Below are 25,643 nucleotides of genomic sequence, written 5' to 3' on the forward strand. Positions count from 1 at the left end.
CCTTTAACATGTACTCCTGGGAAAAGAGAGAGACACTGAAGACTAAATTAAAAAAAAAAAAAAAAAAAAAAGAAAAAAAAGGAGAGAGACAGAAGAAACAGAATTGTTTGAACAGTCTTTGAACTGCTGGAAAGATGTGCCCTCCAAATCACTTTCTTAACTTTCCCTGTAATTCAACAGCTGCATTTCTCACAGCTCACATCTCGGAATGGACCAGCAGAGGTGACTGGGCATGAAAGAATAACACTGATGGAAGGTGTGTGTGGAAGGTGCTAATCTTTTGCCATGTGTATAGGTATGTAATCACTGAGCAGATAATCTCAGATTCTGAAAAGACAGCCATTCGTTTTAAAACAAACACCAAGCTCGCTGTTGCCAGGAAGCTCTGATCAGTTCATAATTTAGCTTTAGCTATCAAAAAATCCTCATCGTTATGGTGAAAGGATGTTGAATTTGTGTAAATCAGAATAGCCCCAAGTTTCTTGCAACTCAGATTGCAGCTGTCTCAGTGCAATCAGTGTCCTCTGACTGAGCTTCTCTGTCACTGCCACCAAAAGGTGACTCTCTTCCCTCTGGACAGTCAGTGCATCAATAAGGCAACCGAAGGTGAAATGATAGAAATCAATCTGCCTCTCATTAGTGGGATGAATAGAAGCACTCCAGGGAGGGGAATCAATGAAGGGGTGAGGAGATGTGTTAAAAGAGGGATTGAAGAAGGAAGTTAATACTTTTTCAGAGAGTTGAGAATAAACTTTGGAGGACTTTAGAATAATGGTGTCTCCCATGAGCAGTGTGATGTACATTCCGAGTATAAACACTGCTGGATAAAACAAGTGCAGGCTCCTAAGTGAGGCAGGTGCTTTTATGGTTTTGGAGATTTCAGAGGGTTTTAAAAATGTTTTTTAAACATTTTTCCTATGGCGAGGATGGGTGTCTACAGGTGTGCTGGAACTGAGCCACTGAACTCGCACGGACGTTCTGTAGACACAAGATATATTTGTGTGTTTATGTTTGCCTGAGCTCACACACACAGGCCCACACAAATAGCATGAAAGCCACTCATACATATTTATTTCCCTTTTTGCTACTAAGTAGAATATTCATTGCTGTATTTGTAGCCCAAATTACTTGAAAGGAGGAAAAAGTGATTTGTCTCTAAGCGGAAATAGAGATGAGGAAATTTTCCACTTGGGATGCAGTGAGAAGTATATTACTGAAGTGGTTCTGGAACAGCAAGTGTGGACACAAGAAGGGGTCTGGCTGTGCTTCTGGGAAGCCACTTTTCCCAGGCCAAGCACCTTGCATTTCTCACAACACAAATATGGCATTTGCTGCTTTTGGGCCACGGGCCAGCTCATTGCAATGCAGTGCTCCAGAGAGGGAGGCAAGGCAATTTGCCACAACACCTTTTCCATCTTGCTGCCTTAGCTCACTGCTGCACTTACAGATGGCCAACATTTGTGTCGTAGACATTTATCTTGCAAAATAGAGACTTTTGTATAAGAAGTATTTAGTGCAGCAAAATATTGCCCTTAAATTTAAATTTTCATCTTGTTTTGATTTTTAGAAAACATTTTGAAATTTCAGATGTTGTTTTTTCTCCTTTTTGTCACCTTCCTTCTGTCTCACAGCCTGTTTTCTGAACACAGTAGATATTTGCCAAGGTTGAAGGATTCACTGTGTGTGAGGGGGTCATTTTCTCTTTTTTGTTCCCACTTATTTTATTATTTTTCTGATTACTTAAAGCTTTACCTATACTGTTAGTGCAGTGCATTCAAAGTTTGACTAGCACAGGTTCTCAGCATCCTATCACACCTCTCCATGAACTAAGTACAAGACAAAAGATTATATTAGAATCACCTTTTTTTTCCTTCTTTACCTGAAGTTTGTAAAATTAACCAAATAGACATAAAAATAGGTAAGCATTTCTCAAAATTTGGACATTGAGGTTTTTCATGCAATCAGTGGCAGACAGAAACTAATATTGGGAAAGAAACAGAAGCGAAAAATTTTACAAATATTTTGGGTGAAAGAATACACTTTGTCCCAGTTTGAACCCTGAAATATAAATGACTTCAAAATAAAATGAATCTTTAGATGATTCCACTAATTGTGCCTTGTACACAATAGTTGAGAGTAGGGTCTTGATGGGCTTTGTGTGAAAAGCAGCACTTCGAGTTCGCACGAAAACAAGAAACCTCGTCTCTTCACACCTGGGTTACCTCCTGAGTGAGACTGAAACAAGCAGCTTTGAAACTCCTGGTGAACTGGAATTTCTGAGAATATTTTCTTATGAATACACCAGAACATGTTGCTTCTAAAATAAAGCCTGTTTCCTCAGAGCTCCAGATCCCTGGGCCTGCAGCAGTCCTCAAGGAATCGAGATGCACAGGCTTTGCTGCTGAGTGTATTTGAGATGTCCCAGTTTATTTTTTGGCAGAACTCATTGCCAGGCTCAGTGGCAGCGTCTAGAAATCAAGATGAGATCTTTCAGCACAGTGAACATGTATTTTACAGCTTAACTTTGCTTTCTCAAAAAAAGAATGGAGTGTGGGGACTTTGCTCCTCTCTGCTTAGAGTATCCAAGATATTTGTTTAAAGATTATATTAGAGATTTTGACTGATTTCAAAGCTCGCTCTGATTCCTACATATCTCATGCTTTCTGCTTGTGGGTTCAGTGTTTTTTTAGTGACACAAACTATTTCAGGTCCTGCAGAAGTACTATGTGAAAAGAGATGGATTCTTCATGTCCTTGCAAAAGGTTTTTAATATGAAGGAAAAAGCTTGTTACAAGAAAGAGAATATGCGGGGGATGACAAGTAATTATTCCCACAGAGAAGTGTATCAGCTGTTTCACTAGAAAAGTTCATATTTTTATGTGTGTCTTGCTAAGATGCCCGTGGACAAAGCTTTTTGAGAGCAGTTCTAGAAAGCTGCTCTTGGATTCTTTAGCATCCAGACAATGATTATACACCATGTGTACAAGGTGGTTAATGACCTCCTCTGCCAGATTTTAATAATTTGCGGCTCTTATGAGCAGCTGGTGGGTTTTTTGGCCGTCCATGTGAAGGTGGGAGAGGCTGCCAGTGGCCATGGTCACCCACAGCCACCCAGGGCTGTGTGTGTGCCAAGCACAGGGTGGTCACTCTGGTCACCCTGCCGGGAGCAGCGGCAGCCGCAGAGAAGCGCGGGAGGAAACGCAGAACAATCAGCAGGGAAATCCAACCCACAATAACAACCTGGCCTCCACGAAAAAGAAAGGTCACTGCTTGAAAGCCACTATTTGAGAGCAGGGGGGAGTTGAAAAAGAGTGAGCTGAGTAGACTCAATGCCTCTGTGGTTCCAAGGAATTCCTTTTTTGTAAGGAAAACAATGCAGCGGAACAATGCGGATACTTGCAGCGCTTTCGAGGCAGTAGATTAATTTATTTTTTTTTTTCTTATAGAAAGTAAATTGAAACTGCTTCCATAAACAATAGGCACTGGCTACAGAAGAAAGTGGGAGCTTTTTGCAGAGATTTAAAAATAACCAAAAGTAAGGAGCGCATTGGCAAAACGTTCTGTTTTCCCAGAGTAACATGGAAAACTCCACACAGCCTCAGCATTTGAGGAAGAGAAAGGCTACGAAAGCAGATTGGGAGACATAATGTGGTAAACTTCAAATCTGCCAGATTTTGTTTTCGAAGCCAGTGTTTGATGATAGGTTACCTCATGATGGGAATTGCGTCGCAGGCTCTGCCAGCTCTTTCCCCAAACATTCAAAATCTTTCAAAACATTGTTCTCCACTAGACCAGTTTATTCCAACAAATTATACTACCGTGTACTGTGTCCCAACTCAGTCTGGTGCTTAAAGCTGCCCGTAACTGAATATTCATTAATTGCAGGCAAACATCTTGGCTTGTTGTGCTCACGCCCTGGCACAGGGTGCAAGAACACCACACCAATAAAGCACACTCAAAACCCCCAATGCATTAACCTCAGCAGCTTTAACTTTTTAAAGGCATTTACTTAATTTTTTTTTTCAATTGGTAAAGATAAAGCAGTGTTGGTGGTGTTACCTGATTCCTGACCTCTCTGATTACACCAGTGCCAGCATTACAGTGCAGCAGTCCTGCTGCTAGAGAGGATCCTTGTACTGGGAAAGCTTATTTGATTTTTCTGGATGAAAATAAGCTGACCAGTATGCCCCAGTACACTGGCTTTGGTAAAGAAGATTTGGTCCCTTAAAGCAGCCTTTATTTGTGTGTAGGCAAGTCTTCAATGAGTTAATAGTCATAAAAATGTCAATATTACAGCCAAAAGGCCTTTACTGTCAGATAGATGTTGAGGAGAAAAAGATATTGATATTTCTGTGCTGCTATCTTTGTTGATAAATGCAAGTTTAATTACTCTCTATAGCTTTCATTAGGCCTAAGTGGCTGTATGCTTCTTTATTCCCTTCTCCCATCAGAAATATAACATTGCTGAGAAGCAGTTGAAATTTATAGATGTTTCAGTATCAGTGTCCAGCTTTTCTGTCCCTTGCAGTTGTGCCTCAGTCTGCACGTTCTAGTTTTCCTTTGACTTTTGTAATTGAACATCTCTGAAGTTCAGAATGATTATAAATTACTTTGGGGATAAAAGTTTTGTCCTGTGAAGTTTTCTGGCAAATTGCTAGTTTTCAGCAGGGAAAAGCTCATGATAACTGAGCTCTGAACCTATTCCATCAGGCTTTAAGCAGAGTAAAGACAACTGTAACCTGTTTTTTTTATGATAAACCTCAGAGAACAAGGTAAGTAAAGGGATTCAGAGGTGCACAATCAGCATGAATCCTGGCCCTTACTGGTCTCCTGGGTAGAACAACCCTTAAATTCAAGATCAGACCCTTTGTTCTCCTCAGGCCAGCCCTGAGGGCTTCTCCCAGGGTCCCTCCGTCAGGACTGTGGGATGGGCACACACCTAGAGCCTTCCTTCTTGAGAAACAGCAGAGAAGCTGGACTGTACAGCTGCTAGCAGAAAATTTGGGTAGGACTGCTGTGGCAAAATTTGTGATGCAAGCACAGGCTTCAGTGGTGATGCTGACACTGCCAAAAGGGCTCACTCACACCTCTTGCAGGCTGCTGTGGCATCAAAGGTTGCCCGTGCTGATGAGTATGTGCAAGCCAGGAAAGTGGAATCAACCCTGGACCAGATGAAAACCTTCCCACAGCATGGATGGAGACTGGGCCAACCCTGGCACATGGAAATGGACCTGTGCAGCTTGAAAGTCAGGTAAACTCTCCAGAGTGTGTGCTCAACATAATGAGGTGGTCTTCAGGGCTAATTATTCTTGCACCTTCAAAGCTACAACCTCAGCCCCCCCTGCCATGTCTTGCACATTAGAAAACCTGCCAGGTAATCCAGTCGGTGTGAGGAGGGGCTGCAAGGAGGGAACCATCAGGAAAACATGAAGATTTCAATAGTTTCTGAATCCTGAGGAATAGGAAGGGGTACCTGAGCTAAGCAATAGAAAGCATGGTCATAGGGAGGCTGGGATGTTATGATTTAAGGTAGCTTTGGTGAGTAATTGTAAAAGTGGGATAAAGAGACAAATAACTCTTTATGTAAGACATGACCTGGGGCATCATGCCAGGCTATCACTTCCAGATTTGGAAGGATTCAGTGTTTTGTATGGCATGATGGAAACTTTTGAAAAATAAGGTTTCCCCTGCAGTGCAGGTGAGTGACACCTGGAAGTTTGTACACTGCCATCTCTGTACACCTCTGTACACCCCTCCTTCCCTCTCTGCTCTGTAGGCACAACACAGCAGCAGCAGCAGCAGGGAGAGGAGGATTTGTCCCAGTGAATACACAAGCTGTATGAGGATATCTCAGCAGGCAGCCCCCAAGCTCCAGCAGGACCCAAGGATCCAGGATCCAGGTACTCTCAAAAGCTTGGATTGTAATGACTGAGACCTGAGGACCCAGCATTGCTGGAGAACAACCGTGATTTCCAGCCATCTCTTCTGTCTCACTTCCAGTGCTCAATCAGTCTAATTACTGCTGGGCCTTTGCCCATCCTGTTGTGAAATGCTTCAGGGGTTAAAGAAAAACAGCAACAACAACAAAAAAAGATCAAACTGTGGTCTAAACCTCAGGAGGAAGAAGGCATCTGTCAGGACAAGCTTTTACCAGAAGTGGTATAAAGAATCCTTGTTTACTGAATCTTTCAAGTCTGTAGCTAGTTCAAAGACACCTCACAGTCCTCCTCATTAGAGGAGCAAAGGAACAGAAAAGCCCTCAGTCTAACTCATTAAAAGCAGTAGCTTTGTGTGCTATGGTGTGGCAGGCTTTTGTAGGTTGGATTTTTTTCTTTTGCATCTGCTAATGGTAAAGTTCTTTCCAAAGTGATAATCCACCCCTGTGTCGAAATGTGAGCAAAGGGGAACCTTCCATATTGGACTTGGATTTATTCACATATTTTGTAAACAGCTTAAAGATAACACACTCAGCAAGTGAGCGTGCCAGGAGTTACCATGAGTGATAAAAGATCTTAAGGCAGTTAGAAGGCAGTTTTCTCTTCAACATACTCATTTTTCTTGAAGAATTATGGTAGAGCAGAAAAGAGTTACAATAGCATTGCAGTTCCCTGCACAGAAAATACCCAGGGAAGTGAAACAACGGCAGAATGATGGCATTCACCTGCACCACAACTGGGAGCATCAGTTGAGGGAAGAGGGCTGAACATTGCACCAGCTCCTCCATTTATCAAAAATGGTAATAATGACAACCAATAGCCTCCTTTTTGAGAACACTGAGGTAGGGTTGAGGATAATAACCTGGAGGGGCTTGAAATTTCTTGCAGCCAGGTCTCCTCCTGAGCCACAGCTGGCAGGACACCTCCTGCACCGGGGTGGTCACTGCTCACTGATCTCAGTGAAAACTAAATTGGGTACAGGCACACTAAAAAATTCCTACTTTAGATCCCACTGAAGCCCAGCTTTGGTTCTCAGGCATTTCTCCCCCCTCATCTGTACCTTGTATTGTTTCTGCAGGGGACTCATTTGGAATTAATTCTTTCCACTTTTTTTCATTTCCAAAGAGTATCAGTTGACGTTCACAGCCTCTTCAGTGCTCCCCAAGCTTCATATTACACCTGAATGCTCATTTTCACTGCCTGAAGGTCTTTTGCAACCTAAATGATTCTGTGGATCTGGCCTGTACTTCAGCTTAAGGGAAAAGCTACACATTGATTAAGTTTTGGAGGAAAAGACTGGATTCTTCAGCTGTAAATTTATCTTGTGTTACGTCTTCAAGGTTCATTCATGTTATACTTTGCAAATGACAAAACAACATTGCTATTTATTAAAAACAATAGTGCTCTCATAATTTTGATGGAAAAACAATGGTACAGGGGTGATGATTATTAAATACAACTCCCACATCTTCCCCAGGGCCTGGGCAGAGCGAGGTGGAGCTTGGCTGTGGAGTCTCCCTGATCCTTCCATGGATATCAGCATCTGCAGCACCTGGGATCCACAGCAAAACTCTTTCCTCCAGAGGCCAAGAGCTGAGTCTATAATTTCAAGCAGGGTAATCACTTTTCCAAGGCAGTAACAAGCACTTCCCAAGAGCAGCTGTTTAAGATGGCTCAGAAGCAATGACAAGAACGTGAAGAAAAGTTTAGTCCATGAATCTGGCTTCTGCACATGGCAGGGAAGAGACACCTTTTGATAAAACACCACTGGACACTTTGTATTTTTAATTCTTTATGTCTGTCTGTGCTCCCACTCTAATCACCCCTTGCACTATTATTTTGTAAAAAGATATGTAGGAGATAAATTATGCCTGCTCAGGGAGAAGAGATAGATTTTTTGGTTGTTTACAATGCAGCAGGTATGTTTTAAGCCCTGTAAACACACCAAAAGCTCCAGAGTTTGTACTGAAGTTTTCTGCAGGCACTGATTTCTTCTGCACTTCATATTAACAGTGCCCTGGGGTACCAAGTAGGCACAGTACTGGGAGTGGAAGAAGCAGATCTGGAAGACGCTTTGGGTAAAGCTCAGAGAGGTTTTTTTGCAGCCTTCAAATGCTGCCCTCGCGCCACAAACTGGTCTGCTGTTGCCATCTGCTGGAAACATCCATTATGGATATTTCCAAACACGGTGAGCAGGAGTGTATCTGTTCTTATTACAGAAGTACTTGAGGCTGTTTGTGCTTTCTAAGACAGGCTTTGTTCCCCTGTAGGTCCTATGCGATCTGCCAAAGAACTCTGTATGCACCAAACTTATGTACAGCGTGCACTGAACACACGGTTCATGGGCAGAACCTGATTTCTTACATACACCATGCTCTGCACAGTGAAACACCTTCAACCAAGGCCAGTGTAAGAGCAAAGCCATTCTTCCATCAAATGTCTCCAACTATAGAGAAATATTAACCTTCCAAAGGAAGTTATCCTTCCTCTCTGTTGCAACTCTTCTGTTTCATGGCATCATAGAATGGTTTGGGTTAGAAGGGACCTTAAAAACCACCTAGCTACAACCTCCCTGCCCTGGCCAGGGACACCTTCCCCTCACCCAGGCTGCTGTGCAATGCCCCCAGGCCTGTTACTTGAGTGGAGCAATCCCTATTGTCTGTGCATGTTCACATGGAGACCACACAAAATTTTACACAAGGAAAAGTCCTAAAGATCCTGTCCATCCTGACACATTAAATCTAGAATTTATTTCTATTTCTACATTGCTTCCAGTTATTTCTTTCTCAAATTATCATGCCTAGAGAAAAATATTTCTTCAGCCTGCTCCTATGAGATTTTCAGAAGCATTGGATATAATTTCCTTTTCCCTCAGATATCATTTCCTCGCAGCAGGAGTCCTCAAAAATCCTTTCCTTTTCTTAAAGGTTCTGTGGCTAATCATCCTGTACAATGTAAGAGCACATAATATCGTGGGACAGGCGAAATCTCTCCTTGCTTGCAAGCAGCCTAAAGACAGACAGGTTGCTGGTTGCCACAGGCATTCTTAACACCATGTCATCAGGCCTCAATCTAATCTATGAGGTGTAATTGCCATGGCATTAAATCCGTTGCTGGTGGCTGATCACCTCCAGCTTGCAGGATTACATGACTCTGAGCTGGTGCTAACAAAGGCAGGAAGGGTTTAGAAAATGCCTCTGCTGCCGACAGGGCTTTAAAGTCTCCTACTCACACTGGAAGTCAATGGGGTGTGAATATTCCCCCCCCCCCCCCAAAGCTGAGAACAACAGAACCCATGACTGCACTGCCTCTAAGATGTACTTACACTGCCTATAAACTGTCCAGTAATGTGCCTTTGAATTCCAGAACAAGGGATGTTTAAGACATAAACCCTGGCCAGAGGTGCTGGGGACTGTTTCAGATAGGACAGGGGATTGTCACTGCCATTTTACCAGGGGCAGAAGGTGGAAAGGCAAGTTAGCCCAGATCCAAGACAGTGCTGGCTATGTTCACTGACTTCTGGTTGGCTCAGCGTGGGGACAGAGACAACTTGCACCTTTACAAGCCTATTTATTATTTAAAGAATGAACCTTTGCTAGCAGAATTAAGCATCTTCAATTACACTGAATTAATTTTCAAACGCACTTACACATCCACTGTGGCTTGTAGGACTTCTAGTATGAGGGAGCAAAGGCTCTGTAACCTCTCTGTGCCAATCATACTCTTACTTGATGTGAAAGTTGTACTGTTGTTATTACCAAGGCATGTCCCCAATGTGTCTCTTATTATCTTGCCATTCCTGATGCCTGAGGTTGGCTTATCCTAGTTAGAGTTCTGATGTAGAGGAACTGAATTGCCAACTCATATGGAAGTTTGTACTCACTGTGGGGTGACTTATCCTATCAAATTTCTGTCACAGATTACTGTGGCTCTGCTCCACAAAGACTGACATGGCCCCATTGTTGGCAATTCTTCTTTCTGAAATAGCGTAAAAATATTGTTCATATTATTTTAAAATACTATTTTTAAAGCTTTAAAAAGTAGCTAAAATCATGTCTGAATGCTAGAAAGACAAGGGAAAACACATATGATACTGCTCCTTCTTTGTATAATTATTTTTCATTCAAGAATGTCCTGATGGGGATGAGCTTTTACATATTTAGGGTCCCTTAGGGGTTTTCTTCTCCATGTGCTTTTGAGCCTCCCCTTTAGCCTATGTAAACTCTTTGTGTCCACCCCATCCTCCAGCAATGCCTTCCATAGGTCACCAAGCCATTTCAGGAATAACTCTGTCCTTTTTTTTTTGCTTTGAACTCTGATCTCCTGACTTGCTACCCTGTGTTCTTACATGAGCAGTGATGATGAACCTCTTGGCTTTCCTCCTTCTTCCTTTATTCAGCTGGTTGCTTTTAGGACTTTAAAACCACGTATTTTGTCTTCTCATTGATGGTAAAACCAACCCCTTGCAACATCCATGGAAAGATGAGCATCATGGTGTTGATCAGACCAAATAATTCTTTCAACTGCATTTTATCACTTGTCCCTGGAATTTGCCGGTCCCCTTCTTCAGCTTCCCCGTGAGCTCACCCACGTCCTGTGGAGCCACCAGAGACCTCACCAAGGTAGTGAGCACATGCTTTACCTAAACTGTGAAAACAAACAGTTGACCAAGTCCACAATTTTTGTCTGCACACTTATCCAACATGCTTTTGATGGCTCCGTTTCCCTGCACTGAAACTTTGTAGCATTGGAAAACTCTTGCGGTGAAAAATTCTTCCTTCAAGTGTTTGCATCTCTGCAAAGTAAATATTAAGGAAGATAGTGTAGCTCTCTCACAGTCGACATCTCATCCTTTACAGCATCAGAGGCACAAATCTGTTTGTGTGCCCAGCTCTACCGAGTTCACAGAATCATGGAATGGTTTGGGTTGGAAGGGACCTTAGAGAACATCTTGTTCCAGCTCTCCTGCCGTGGGCAGGGACACCTTCCACTAGACCAGGTTGCTTGGAGCTCCCTTCCAGCCTGGCCTTGAACACTTCCAGGGATGGGGCAGCCACAACTTCTCTGGGCAACCTGTGCCAGGCAGGAACCAGTGGAAGAAGAAACCCCTCCCCAGCTGGAGCAGAGGCCACCGCAGCCTGTGCAACCTGTCACACAGCGTGTGAGGCGGGAAGACCCTTTCCATTAAGTAAAAGATCTTCTGCAGGAAAACCAGAACAATGGAAAACCAAAGTAGATTTCAGCTCTCCCAGCAGATCTGGGAATGAACTGAAGGAGGAGCAGTCCTGGCTCGGTGCCACAGCTCTGCAGGCAGTGGGGATGGAGAAGCTGCGATAACGTGTCTCCTCGGCTGAGTCTTTAAAAATAAGACACTCGCTTTCTTGTTGTTTTTTTCAAGCATTACATAAAAGTTCCCCTTAGAAGGCCAAAGGCAGCTGTTTTCTTAGGCTGAGGAAGTCAGGAAGAGGCAAAGCAGGCAAAAACATCAGATAAGTCTGGATAAAAAACTTGGCTAACCTATTTTTCCCCCCTCCTGAACAGCCAAGTTCGAAGCACTCTGCAGAGCTCTGCCTGGGAGGAAAAGCAGAGCCAACCACTGAAAAATGATATCTGAGCACTGGTGAGGACCACAGCTCTCCCTGCTTCCTTGTGGGAACTCCTGAGGTTCCGTTCCCTGTGGTGGGAGTATTTCTCCTCTCATACAGGCAACCCAGAGACCTTCTAAGTAACAAGCAGATAACTTTAGGTAACAAGACATCTCCCAGTTAAGAAGCAATAGGAAATGGCCTCAAGTTGTGCCAAGGGAGGTTTAGATTGAATATTAGGAAAAATTTCTTCACTGAAAGGGTGGTCAGGCATTGGAACAGGCTGCCCGGGGAAGTGTTGAGTCACCTTTAAATATCCCTGGAGATATTTAAAAGATGTGTAGATGTGGCACTTGGGGACATGGTTTAGTGGTGAGCTTGGCAGTGCTGGGTTAATGGTTAGACTCAATGGTCTTAGAGGGCTTTTCCAACCTGAACAAACCTATGATTCTAAAAAGCCTTGACCTCTGCCAGCTCTAACACAGCACATGGATGTTGACAAAATGAAGCTTGTGATAGACATTGGAGGTCCCCATCCCACAGGGGGGACCTGCAGAGAGGGTCTTGTCCCCAGACAGCATGGCAGGAACTTTATCCCTGCCTGGGACTCTGGACATCCGCCCTTGAGTTTCCCCCTGGGGAGCCGGGGAGAGAACAAGGTCCATCTGAAAGCTCCAGGGCTTGCCGGCTTTGGGGCTTTGCAGTTGTAGCGCCTTGTCACAAGGTGGCAGGGACGTGACACTGCCTGGCACGCTGCCGTCCTCACTGCTCCTCAAATCCTCACTGCTTTCCTTCTTACCCAAAAGCATATGCATTTATCAGCAGTCTTCCGTCTTTTCTTTAAAACTGTCCTTGGGAGAGTTCAAAGGGAGGGTAATTAGTTATTTCAAAGCTTAAATATTTTACCTGTTTGCACTAAAGAAAAAAAAGAAAAGAAACTGCTTTGCTTCCTTCTGCCTGGAAGTCATGGTGATGTGGGGAAGGGAGGAAGGGGTGGCCTGGGTCAGCTTCTGCTGAGCCTCATCTCTGGCTGCTGCTGCTTTCAGGTTCAACCCAAAAGATGGGATTATTAAAAAGCAGGCAGCCCTTCTGTCCTGAGTCACAGGGATCATTTCTTCCTAAATAACTGAAGATGGGAAATAATTCTTGTAAATTCAAAAGAAAAATATATATACACCTCTCTCTCTCTCTCTATATATATATATGTATCTATATCTATATATAATTTAATGCAAAAGAAAATCTCAGCAATATTATGTTTGCTCTGGCTTCATAGAGTGAATGCTTAACTTTGGCCTTCTGGAAGCAAATGTCTGTACATTTATAGGACCAATTCCCTTCTTTTTAGGTGCTTCCAACACCTAAAAAGGTGCTTCCAACACTTCTTTTACCCTTTCACACTCCAGGAGTTTTGTCATTTTACTACTCTGCTCTCTCAAGGGTGTTGCAGGCTGTGTGGCAAGGAGTGAAACCTTTGTCATTGCTCATCAAACATTTTCATGCAGAATTCTACCCGCAGTGATAAAATTAGATTTGTGCTAATAAGCTGCTAATAAGCACCAGGTAATTATTTAGTTTATCTCTAGAGCCCCAGCTGATCGTTGTCTCCTTGTGCTTGTTTGCCTGGCAGTCTGTAGGGACAGAGGATTTTCAGGTTTTTTAATCTGCTGTACATGCAGGGAGAGATTACTCAGCTGTCACTCTGCAGAAAACATCCCTATCATGCAGCAGGAGGTATCCGTAACAAATTGCTGACATCCAAATTCAGCCCTGCACAAATGGATGTGTAAGATGCCTGCTGCTCCCCACGTTGAAACCAGACCATGGAGGATCAGAGGCATTGACACAGCAGAAGGAAATGAGCAGAAAATGACCCAAGTAGAGCAGGTGCCATTAGAAAATAATTATTTCTGAGCTGCTGTTCTCTGTTCACAAATATTTCCCCTTTTCAGCACAAATGCAGTGGCCCGAGAAAGGATTTTTGTGGGTCAGTTGGATGTGTTCCCTGCTTCATACTGAGGCTCTGAGATGGACCCGAGATTTACACTTCAATTTCTGGGAACAGAAAGTAATCAGAAGTTTTTCCAGCTATCTAAAGCACAGACCCACGGAACCAAGTAAGTCTGAGCTCCTACGTGCTTATTATGAACCTTGAGCTAAGTGATGAGTGTGTATATTCCCTTGCAAGCTTGCAATTTATTTAAATACACATAAGGAAACCAGTTTGAAGTTCAAGGCAGGCTCTTAGTTGGGAGGGAGGGAGGAAAATCCTTTCTTAACATGTGGCAATTCATCTGTGGAACTTGTCACTGCAGGGCAGTGTCAAGACTGAAAATGTAATAAGGTGTAGATTGAAATGGAGAAGCACAAGTGCACAAATAGATGCTTTTTGGTTTGGTTTAAACTCAAAGTTTATGGAATTTGGGAATGAGATGGCCTTTCTATCTTCTGAAATAAAAGCTAGGTGAACCTCAAGATGAATTGGTTTCAGATCAGCAGGTCAGAGTGTTTTGTTTTGAGAAAGTAGGGACTCTTCCTTCGATTGTTTTGTGCTGTTTTCTAACCAAGGAATTTGACAGGGGCTTGTGGAGTGTTTCAACTGAAGTAAATAAATGTTTTCCAGTGAATGCACTATTAGACTAAAAAGTTCCATTTGTCTTCAGTACAGCTTGATCATACTGAAGGGGAAAACATAAAATAGCAAGGGCTGTTGGATTGCCCCAAGCTTCCACAGTTGGGAGTTAGGTTAAACTGGTACACAAGTAAGTTCTTTCTGCCTTAGGGAAATGCCTTTCATCATCCTTTACCTTCAGGAACAACGAATTGGATGTAAAATATCCATTCCCAACTGCCACTTCTCATGTTCCCAAGGCTGCAGTGTAACACTCCTTGTGGGCACCTCCTGGGTGTCTCTGTTTTGTCTCTTCTTTTGGCAGCTTTTGGTCACAGCTCTCAAAAGTCTCCAGATTCAAGGTTAAACACCTTCAAGTCAGGTGTTTAACATCAAACTGAACTTCCATGAGAAAATCCATCCCAGTGCTGAATCTCCTGCCAGGGAACAGCCTCCAGGTCTCGTACAGGGCTCTCGAAGGTGGTTTAAGCTCCTGACAAATGTACATTTGGGCAGAACAGCCCACCACACCTCCTGGAGCAACATCAAATAAATTGCCAGGGACAAGCAAAGATCTGCTAGAATCTCCATCTTTCGAGATGTTTTGCTTTTTAGTTTTGACCGTGACAAACTCCTCCAATTGACTGCAGATTTCTCACCAGCCTGGACACGCTGGGGTAATCCTGGAGGAAAATCTGTCCTTCTACCAAATTCCTACTCTTTGCAGCCAGGCTTGAATGCCAAGACCTGAACTTTATGTCAGAGCCTGTGTGATCTGTTAGTCAGGACAATTGATGTTTGAAACACTGTGCTAAGCTATCACCAACCACATTTTTCTCTGGTTCCTGGGAATGCTGCTTCTCTGGCTGTTCACAGCCATAGCAACTGGAAAACAGACTCTGTAGGAGAAAGAGCATCAAAGAATCCCCTCTGACAGTAAAAGGGAGAGGAAAAAACATATGATACAGAAAAGCAAGGAGCTATTCAGGGTCAGACTCACATCCAGTTTTGAGGGAGAGATTTTCCACTAGAGGACAGAGATAGTCCAGAGTGAGAATAACAACAAAGTCCATAACACGATTTGCCTTGGTGCTTTCTGCCATAAGCCTTTTTTTTTTTCTTTCCCCACACTTGCCTCCCACCCACAATTTCACACATCAGATTTTTGCAGGTACCAGAGCAGCTGAGAATCCTGCTGGGAAGTTCAGCGCCCTGGACAGACAGACGACTGTGCTGGGTGTGTTTATTTCCACACAACAGCTTGTCAGTTTAACAAAGACAAAGAGAAAAACATGTCACATCCAACCACCGTGTGTCTGTAGCACATTGAGGGGGATCTCATTGCTCTTTTCCATTGGCACTATAGGTTTAGCCCATAGCTCTATTTTCACACTCCTAAAGCTATGTTAAAATCATCAAGGGGTCAGCCACGAGCCTGCACTACTAAGTTCACCTTTAAACACAGGCTGTCTTGTCTCCTCCATCCCATAAGGATGGCAAAAGCATCTCTAACAGCAGCCCAACGTTAGTGTGTGCAGAATGCAGGAATGGGCACCAACAAAATAAAGGTTAAGAAAATAAAAATGCGCTTTTTGTCGGACATCCTGTTGCTAAGTCCCAGCCTACAGCTGTTTGCAGCTGAGAAGTGAAACTCTGGTGATACAGTTTGTGATAGAAAAACTGTCGGACCTTCCATTTTAGCCACTTTTGTTCACCCTATACCAAAGACAGTAATGTGTCTGCTCCATTTAGAGAAGGCATTGCCTGAGCCATTTTCTTTCAGGTATTAAAAGAGGAAAAGTGGGAGTGTGCAGGGCCTGGCTCAGCAGACCCCAGGCTTTAGGCAACTGTAATTCAGCACTTCAGCAGATCACAGCAGTGCCATGTTAAATCCAGATGGGGCTGGAGTCTGGGCTTCAGAGGCTGGGGATGGGCATGGAGAGAGGGATGGATGGAGGGATGCTGGGCAGCATGATGAGGGCAGGTCTGTTGCCATCACGGAGATGTCAGGATGAGCCTGGTTTAGAGTCACAGCTGCTGCACCATTGCCAATATTCTCTGTCCCTCAGAGGGTGGGTATATCCAGGCTGAATTGCTCTCTGTTGAAATCCTCACATCCCTTATAATTCCTCTGAACTGACACTTGGCTTTTTTTCTACCAGTGTTCCTCTGTGCTTTTGTATTTGCCCTGAGGCATCTTACCTGGATGCTCTTCAGAAGAGATGCACACTCCATACAGCCAAACAAGGCTGTGGAGAACACAGGAATTTTATAATTACAGGGAGTGCCACACTCAGCCCTCTGCCAGCGTGGCAGAAGGTGGCACAGCCATGTCAGACCCACCAGGCAGTGTTTAACACCAAACCCTTGGCCTTTCAACAACCTCAGTGCCCCGTGGGGTGGTTCAGTGGTGGAGTCACAATCAGCTCAGGCTTTGGGTGAGGAGTGTGGTGGGAATGGGACCACTCATCTGAGCCTTAGGACCAGCAGTAGCTGCCTGTTTTTTTAGGCTCCCATCATCTGGGGATGAGTCCAGCCATGGACAACATTGCAGGACAGGCATGGAAGGAGTTTTACTTGGGCATTGCTGCGTTTATTGTGTTATTGAAGCCAAGCACCTTTTCTCCTTTCCTGCTTGGATTTTCACAGCTGTTACAGAAAAAAATATTGGGTTTTTATCACAGGTGGGGAAACTGGGGCATGGAGATTTCTCTGCCAAATGGCCTGAGGATCTTACACCACCCACCCAGCCCCACAGGCTGAAGCAGCCCTGCAGCAGCAAGGCAAGTTCAGGGGTGTGTGGGGCCAAGAGCACAAACATGTGCTCAGCATCTCTGCTCTGTGAGCGGTGTTTCGTCTGGGCTGTTCTGCTGTTGCTGAATTAGTCTTCTCTTTCTTTCAGTTTTAATTAGAAAGCCTAGTGGGAAAAGCTCTGCAGGAGCTCCAGTCACAGTTGGCCGGGCCCCTGGCTGGGTGAGCTGGGACCTGGCTGAGGGCAGGACCTGCTTGCAAGGAGAGGCTGCCAAGATTGTGCTGAGAGGTCTGTTTTGGAGGCTCTGCTCTTACCCAGGCTGTGCTTCAGCCAGGAAATGAAAGGTAAAATCTGGGGGGGGTTGCTGCTTTGGGTGTTCTGTGTTATTTCTAGCCTTTATATGAGAAAATCTAATATCACATTTCTTAAAAAAAAAATCGAAATCTAATGTTATACTTTGTTCATGCACGGGGGGCAGTTGGGAAAGGCTGCTCCTCAGCTTTTATCCGTGGGTTTTTCTGGTACTGCTGTGCAGGCCAGGTGCTGGCTGTGCTCAGCACTGTGGGATAGCCTGGCTGTGGTTCTGTACCAGCTGGAGCGTGTGGAATCCGTGTTGACCGACGCCTGCACGGCTTCATCCTTGTTTCTAGCTGTGAGCTGTGTCATGTGCCTTCTCCCAAACACCTCACTGCTGTCACAGCTCAGCGTTTGCCATATGTCACAGCCCTGTGCCTGAAGGTATGTGTTCCTTAGGCTGCCTGGCCTTGACTGGGATGTGTTTGGAGACTTGCCTGTCTGTCCTCATGAGAGGCTTGGGCACCTCTCTCCAAGACAGATGGATTTTGGGTGCTTTTATTCTGACATCCCACAGTCAGTGACAACTCTGATGCAAATATTTATTGACTGTCCTTACACAGTAAACAAACGCTCACCAGAGGAACCCTGAATTACACCGAACCTGTTGTGTCATTTCACCTCAAGTATTCCTACTGCTAACAAGAGGCCTGACCAAACCCAGTAAAAGAGTATTTGCCCCAGCAAAGGCTGCCAAGTGCTGCAGAGGTACCAGGGCAGCAGTAAGGCAGCTCTGCACATGCACATATTTCTCCTCCCCTGCAGCCAGAATGTTTTATAAACCACTTCCTTCAAAAGAAATATATATTTGACATAAGGAAAATTACTTCAACCTCAGGTTAGCAAAATATTTATTTCATAAGTTGAAATATACGCAAAGCCCAGTGAAGTTACTTTCTTTTGACCTTAATTTTGAAGTCACTGTTTCAATGCAGTGCTTTACAGAAGGACCTCAGGCTTGCTCACCTTATTTTAACACAAGGAAAGGTGGAGAGGTCAAGTAACTTGCCCAAAAACCCTCTCAGTGTCCACACCAAGGTTATCTGCATCCCTGTGGGTTCAGCAGGATCTGACACTGCTTCCTCTTCGTTCAGGTACCTTTTGTAGGAGGGAATTCTGTCTTGTAGCTAAAGGATACAGGGCTGTACCTTGTCTTTCAAGACAGTATTTGTGTTCCACATCAGGCTGCAAGAAGTGTTTCCAGCAACATTTGAGACTATAGTTTGGATCCCAGTGTGGTTTGAGGTCTGCTATACATTAGAAGCCCAGGTCTGTGGCTGCACAGCAGGTTTCATGGGAAAACATTTCTAAGTATTTTTGTTTCCCTTCTGAAAACTTCCTTAGGAAGAAGCTACTGCTAATTTTAGTAGGTGAATGGTGTTGCATGGCACAGGGCCAAAAGAATTTTAGTTTTCTGAATGATAACAGCTTTCATTTTGCAAATTGTACAAATTGTAGTACTGAGCAGCAGAAAAGCAATACGAGTGGTTCTTCAGGAAATGCTGATACGTGAACCTGTTTGCAATAACAGCTCCATGCAGTCACTGCTTTTTTAATGCTCCTTAAAAAAAAAAAATCAATCGTGTCATTCCCAAGCAGATCTAAGCAAAGGAGAATCATCTCCAGGTGAAGGCTGAAGTTCACCATCCTTCTGAGTACATCAGGGCTCATGTATCCCTTCATCTCTGTAATTATGTATGCTTTTGATATGGAAGGTGAGCCGAGCAGTTTGACCGAGTGCAGCTTGGAGATTTGGGATTTGTTTGAACTGCTCACCCCGAGTTCAGCTCTGGACTGCACAGCTTTGTGGCTCTGGAACAGACTCAGGGCCAGCAGTTAAGAGGCAAGCTCTGTGTGTATCCCCCTGTGGTCAGCAGCTTCTCTGCCTGTAATCTATGCAGATACATCAAAAGCAAAATATTTTTAACAACATCTCTCTGGAGAATGAATGAGGGAAGAAACAGTGGAGCCGTTCTTCCAGTCAGTGTGGATCTCTGTGTGGTTGCTGGATGTGAGGAGATGTGCAGCTTCCTTTGCACTGTGTGGGGCTTTCAGGAGTATCATCCTTTTCCTTTTTACTTTGGCAGAGGGAAAAGGGGCATGTTGCTGTTTTGCTGTGGGAGGTACAGCTCCCTCCAGGAGACTTAATGCCCAGGATTTTATTTTTCAGGAGCTTATTAAAAGTGACTGTGATTTACAGACGTCGTTTCAATCCTGTGATGGGCAAATTCACGCTGGGCACACTTTGCCCTGTGACTTCCAATCTTCCAGCTGTCCCCCATCCAAGCTGCTTCACAGCTGGAACAAAACCTGGCCAGGCTTGTCTGGTAGCACAGGGAAAGATGTTTTTAAAGGAACAAACTGGAAGGAAGGAGGTCAGAAGAAGCAGTCCTGCGTGGGTCAGATGCTCTCTAATGCATCAAGATATTTGCACACTGTCACCAACACCGGTGGCAAAGTGAGCAAACAGTATGGAAATCCAGGACCAAGGTATTAATGCTCGTGTCAGAGGTCATTGCACAAATGACTTAATCTGTCACTGAAATAAGGGGTAGGAAATGTTGTCCATATCAAGGAAAACGTACACTTTGATGGGTTTGAGAGGGTGTTTTTCCTTCAGAAAGCAGCATGTGGTAAGTGAGTTACTGACATGCCAGTAATTCAAAGGAGGAGAGTTTTCAATCCCTGCTGTGCAGCCAAATGACAACATAATACAGTTAGGAAAGGAAAAAGGGAGCCTCAGTCATGGGCCTTCTATGCTTCATATTCTGCAACAACAAGCAACACCAAAAAACCACTCACAGATCAGGCAACCTTGAGTTTCTCCTGCAGTTCTCAAAGTGGAATGAAAATGAGCAAGTGAAAGATTTTAGGTGCAAATTGACTTGTTGGGTTTTGCCAGCCAAGCTTTTGAAAATGGATTTATTCCAGGAGGGAGTAAAAATAACTTTATATTTATTGGTTTTCAATATAATGGAAAATACCAACTTGTAAACCACTGAAGGAGTAGGCTTTCAATCTCTTTACTCTTTAATTATTTTTTTCTTTTTCCCCAGGTGTCTCAACCAGAAAAGCTTAAGTTCAGAGAAATACCAAATGGGGGAGAACCTCCCAAGCGGTTAAATACTGGTTTTTGACAAATTTTTTACAAACTCAAAAAGCCTTTAAAAGGAATATTTTCTTTTTTAAACCTTCCAACCCAGTTTATTTGATTTAAAAAAAAAAAAGAGGTGTGAATTCTTGATGTGAAATTCAGGCTCAGAAGTGGCACAAGGATAAACTGCACCTAGAGGCACTGGGCCCCGCTGTCACCCAGGCAGGATGGGGGAGACACATCACACCTTGCTCCAACCTCTGTGAAGGTGAACTTCGGTCCATCGCTCGTGTTATTGGTGATAAAAGAAATGTGCTGCTGGAGGAGGTGTAAGAGGAATTCACAGACTTTCCTTAGGCACTGTGAAATAGCTCAGTAACCTTGGTGTGAACGTACAATCCGTCATTCGGTTTTTCAAAATGCAACATGCAAAAAGACCCAGAGGATGCAATATGAACCTCACTGAGGTGGACATTGGGTTATGTTCTGCCTTATACCTGCAAGAACACAAAAATTAATAATATTAGGCGCAACTCTGCCTTCCTGTGCTGTTTCTCCTTCTGCCAGGCAGAAACAGCACCAAGAAGTGGCAGCAGATTTCAGGAAAAAAAAATACACTTTCTGGTTTTCTTCAACAATTAAAATTAAAGCAAATTTTACCAAAATGTATCATCTTAAAGAACATTATCTCAGCTTTTTGCGAGTGAGTTACCCTCCTTTATATTTATTTATATTTTTATTTATTTCAAAAAGAAGCCAAACCAGCAACTCTGAAAAGGCATCAGCATTTACCAAAAGGCAGCCAGCTCTACATCTATATGATTGCTACTGACATTTGGGTTAGGGCCTTGAGTTTTTCCCAGAGAACATGTTGTCTCCTGGGATTTCTTGCCTAACCAGGGAGAGTAATGGAAACAGTGTGAGTATAAGCTGTTCAGATAAGTGTTTGCCAGCCATCTAGTTTTATGGTTACTCGGAGCAATCTGCTACATATTCTTTGTGAATTATATTTTCCCCTATAAAGAGAGTTTGGTTAAGGCAAATAACTTTTTATTCCACTGTCAGCCCTATTCATCCGTGCCTGGAACAAGATGTCAGCTGTCTTTGAACATGAGAGGGTCTAATTTCTTATCAGCTTTAGTAAGATGATCTTTTTCTTGTATAGATTTATCAGAGCTGAGTGATGACTAACAAAAGTCATAACCCAAATGGCGACAGCCACAAAGGCCCCCAAGCCACAACTATTTGTAGACAATAATCCCAAATTAGTAACGTCTGGAACCACGAAGGCCCGTGTTCAGATACACTCATCTCATAACCATGTGTGTGAACACCAGCCAGCAGCAAATCCCCTCCCAGGGTGAGCACCCAACTGCACATGGGAATCACAGGGTCAAACATCCCTGATTGCTGCAGACACAGACCCGGAGCGTGGCCTTGGACGTCTGCTGCTCCCTCTGACTGCCAGGCCCCACGTGGGCGACCTGAGAGAAGACCAGAAAAGTGAAACCCCGTGTTCCACTCACTCTGAAATGGTGTCCCAAGTGATTCTTGGGCTCACACTGCGCTACCTGGTGTTCCTTGCTATATTACTGCTGAAGAATACCTGGAATTTGTCTTTTCTTGTCTCAGCTCAGAACTGTAGTTTTAGGTCAATGGAAACCCTTGTGTGGATTTCTGCATATTTCTTTGCTTGAGGAAATAACAAAACCAAAGCATTATTTCATTGTGAGGTTTTCAAAATGAAGCTTTCCACTGCCACTGAAATGAAACTTTTATTTTAAAATTTACCTCTGCTGTCATTTAGCTCCCCTCCATCCAACCCAAAATGTTCAGCTTGAATTCCACTTTAAAAATAATAGTAATGATTGCTGAATTGCTTTAACACATTGCTTAGAAGAACTGGGCATCCCAGACTGTGGGTTTGGAGGGGAGTTGCTACTTGGGGACTATGTCCTACTGCAAAATATCTCATTTTAAAGACCCTCTGAGGAGTGCTGATGCCAGCAGCCAGCTGGCAGTCCTGGGCAATGCAATGCTGGTTCAGCATTTCATTGGGTTCCAGATGTTGCCAGCACTAGGAGGACAAAATGGTGCAGAACATATAAAATTGGGATTTAAATATGCTTTAGATTGCAAATGAACCAAGCAACTGCTGTTTTGTCCCACCCTACTAAGCAGTAAACTTCACACCACCACAAAAATAATAATAATAAATTACCTAGTTGTGGCTGTCATGTGCACAGAAGTGTTATCAAGTGTCCTGGTTTTGTCTGGGATGGAGTTAGTTTTCTTCCTGGTACAGCGCTGTGTATGAGAATTTAGTATTTAGTATGAGAATTTAGTATTTAGAATTTAGTATGAGAATAGCATTGATAACATGCTGATGAAACACCACTTGTTTCTCTTGGGTTTTATTCACCTTTCTCTTTTTGCTGTTTTCCCTTTTTATTACTACTACTACTACTATTATTATTATTACTACTACTATAATAATATTTTATTTTGATTATTACAGTTCTTATCTCAACCCACAGCTTTTACCTTTTTCTGATTCTCCACCTCACCCTGCTGGGGGTGAGGAGAGAGGGGTGAGCAAGCAGCTGTGTGGGATTTGGTTGCCAAGCTGGGGTTAAACCACAGCGTTGAGAAATACTTGGCGACTTCAAGCATGACTGACAGTGTTTTGCAGAAAATCCTGGCATGTCTGTGTGGAATTCACCATGGAGTGTCAGGGAGGGATAACTGTGTGAGATACGTGGCGGAGCAATGTCTGAGTTGTGGGCGCACACAGGAACGGGTGCTGGGCTGGCCATGTCTGCCCACACCTGTGGGCTCTGGCTTCAAGGTCAGCCTTAGGAGCTGTTTCCAGGTCTGTTGCCTCCCAGTCTGGCACCTGGGCTTGGGGCATCCCTCAGCACTCAGGGAGTTTGCAGGTGACACCAAGCTGAGCGGTGCTGTTGACCGGATGCCATCCAGAGGGCCTGGACAAGCTTGAGGAGTAGCCTATGGAAATCTCCCGGGGTTTAACGAGACCAAGTGCAAGGTGCTGCACCTGGGTTGGAACAACCCCCCTGGTATCAATCCAGGCTGGGGGATGAACAGATGGAGAGCAGCCCTGGGGAGAAGAACTTGGGATGGGGGTGCTGGTGGGTGAGAGGCTGGACATGACCCAGACATGTGCACTCACAGCCCAGAAACCACCCGTGTCCTGGGCTGCATCCTAAGCAGTGTGGGCAACAGGGGAGGGGGGGATTCTGTCCCTCTGCCCCACTCAGGTGAGACCCCACCTACCTGCAGTGCTGCCTCCAGCTCTGGGGTCCCCAGCACAGGGGGACCAGCACATGGGCCAGTTGGAGCGAGTCCAGAGGAGGCCACCAAGTCCATTAGAGGGATGGAGCACCTCTGCTATGGGGAAAGGCTGAGAGAATGTTTTGTTCAGCCTGGAAAGGAGAAGACTTCAGGGTAACCTAATTGTAGCCTTCTAGTACCTGAAGGGAGCCAACAAGAAAGATGGAGAGGGACTATTTACAAGGCTCTGTAGTGACAAGACCAGGGGGAATGGCTTCAAACAGAGAGAGAGTGGGTTTAGATTAGGTATTAGGAAGAAATTTTTCACTGAGGATGGTGAGGCACTGGCACAGGTTGCCCAGAGAAGCTGTGGCTGCCCTATCCCTGGAAAAGTTCAAGGCTGGATGGAGCTCTGAGCAACCTGCTCTAATAAAAGGTGTCCCTGCCCATGGAAAGGGAATTGGAACTAAATGATCTTTAAGGTCTCTTCCAACTCGAGTCATTCTATGATATAGTGACTGTGTCTGTAAAATTATGGACATGATAAAGTCCTGGGCTGCAGCTCCCTGGCTGAAGGGCTTGGTTTGTGGTCTACTCCAACTGTATCCTCCTTTTATTCCTGAACACCACTTCTCTCTAAGGGTGAATGCCATTCTGTGAATTTGCAGCTTGCAGAATATTTTTTGTCTACTTCCTTTCAAGAGTTTTGACAAAATCTGGTACTCTTGGATATAAACAATGATAATTGCACAGCATTGAAGTGACTGAAACAAGTAGGGCTGGTCTTTAACTTTTTTATTGTTTCACAATTCTTATTTTATCCTGGCAATACAATGTCCATAATTAACAGCAATGTTGTGCTTTTGTGTGCATAACTAGAAGCTATTAATTAGGCAACTGCAGGGGAACAATAACTGAAAGTGTAGGAGGAAAGCAAAAGGACCATTACTCATGTTTTGTTGTGTTTGAGCCCTTCTCAGTAAACAGGTAGAGAAAAAGAAAGGCTAGTATCAGAAAAGGGTTTGTTTCCCAGCGGCAGTGTTTGGATCTACTCAATAGATGGATATCTTTGTACCCTTATGAATGCTACAATAACAACTGCCCTCCTTTTTTAGCATGCTAATCACACAGAAAATGTTAATCTTGCTAAGTATTATAATGCCTAAGGGAAAAGAAGAATAAGGTGTCCTGCTGTTAGGTGCTGCACAGACTCTGCCCGGATGTGTAAGGCAGACAGGGAGTGTGGGAAATGGATATGATACAGTTCCTGCTGTTAGGATGCAGTGGGAAAACTTCTCCTGCAGGATGGTAGCAGCATGATTAGGACATGTTGGAGCAGGGCAGGGGAAGAAGATCAAACTGGAATTATTGTTTTTGCTTTTTTTTTTACAAAAAGGGTCTTTTGGAGTGGACTGATACGAGTCAGAAATTCACATCAAACTCCTTGAGCTGTTTTAAAGGGAGAGAAAAAAAACTCCTGGAAAATCGGAAAAAGCTCATTTAGATATTTTTAAGGCAGAACTTTTACAACCTTTCATGTTGAAGAAGTATTTTCTTTAGAGATGGACCTGGATTGAAGTTCTTTTAAAAAAAGTTACAGTGAAGCCACTTAATTTTGGTTCAAACAAGCCATTTTGTTCAAACAATCTTTTTTTACTTTTGTTTTGCTAACACCCCATCTTCCTTTGCCCCCTACCCCTACTCTTCATTTGGAGCTGATTTTAAACCTTTTATTTCAGGTTGTTTGCTTCATTCAAGACACTTCTAGACAAATGATGCAGTTTTGCTTTATGCAGAAGATGTAGTTTGGCCTCCAGCTGAATGTCTGTTGAATTGTGAATTCACACATCATAATCTGTTGTCACAGCCACGCCATGAAGACCCTCCTGAGCCTAGAAGGGGCACATGGGCTGGTGCTTTCTGCCCTGCATTTGGTGGTTGGAGCTCCCAACTCTCCATGATTATGTGGTTGTTTCAACCCCTCGTACGTGTGAGTAAAATGTGCCTTGATTCAAATAGG

General features: G+C 43.9%; 2 long non-coding RNA genes across 2 annotated transcripts in view; both read left to right on the forward strand.

Annotated features, from left to right (window-relative positions):
* Positions 1–6,387, forward strand: part of LOC135412464 (uncharacterized) — a 39,611-nt gene extending 33,224 nt beyond the window's left edge. The window contains exons 10-11 of the long non-coding RNA XR_010429660.1: positions 5,097–5,251; positions 5,777–6,387. This is a non-coding gene — a long non-coding RNA (uncharacterized LOC135412464). The remainder of the gene's footprint in view (positions 1–5,096; positions 5,252–5,776) is intronic.
* A 6,795-nt stretch (positions 6,388–13,182) lies between these two features.
* LOC135412465 (uncharacterized) lies at positions 13,183–21,001 on the forward strand. Its single transcript, XR_010429661.1, has 3 exons — positions 13,183–13,638; positions 17,035–17,228; positions 20,295–21,001. It is a non-coding gene; the product is annotated as an uncharacterized LOC135412465 (long non-coding RNA).
* Positions 21,002–25,643: the final 4,642 nt, after the last annotated feature.

The sequence above is a fragment of the Pseudopipra pipra genome, chromosome 3, assembly GCF_036250125.1.
Source record: "Pseudopipra pipra isolate bDixPip1 chromosome 3, bDixPip1.hap1, whole genome shotgun sequence".
Classification (NCBI taxonomy): domain Eukaryota; kingdom Metazoa; phylum Chordata; class Aves; order Passeriformes; family Pipridae; genus Pseudopipra; species Pseudopipra pipra.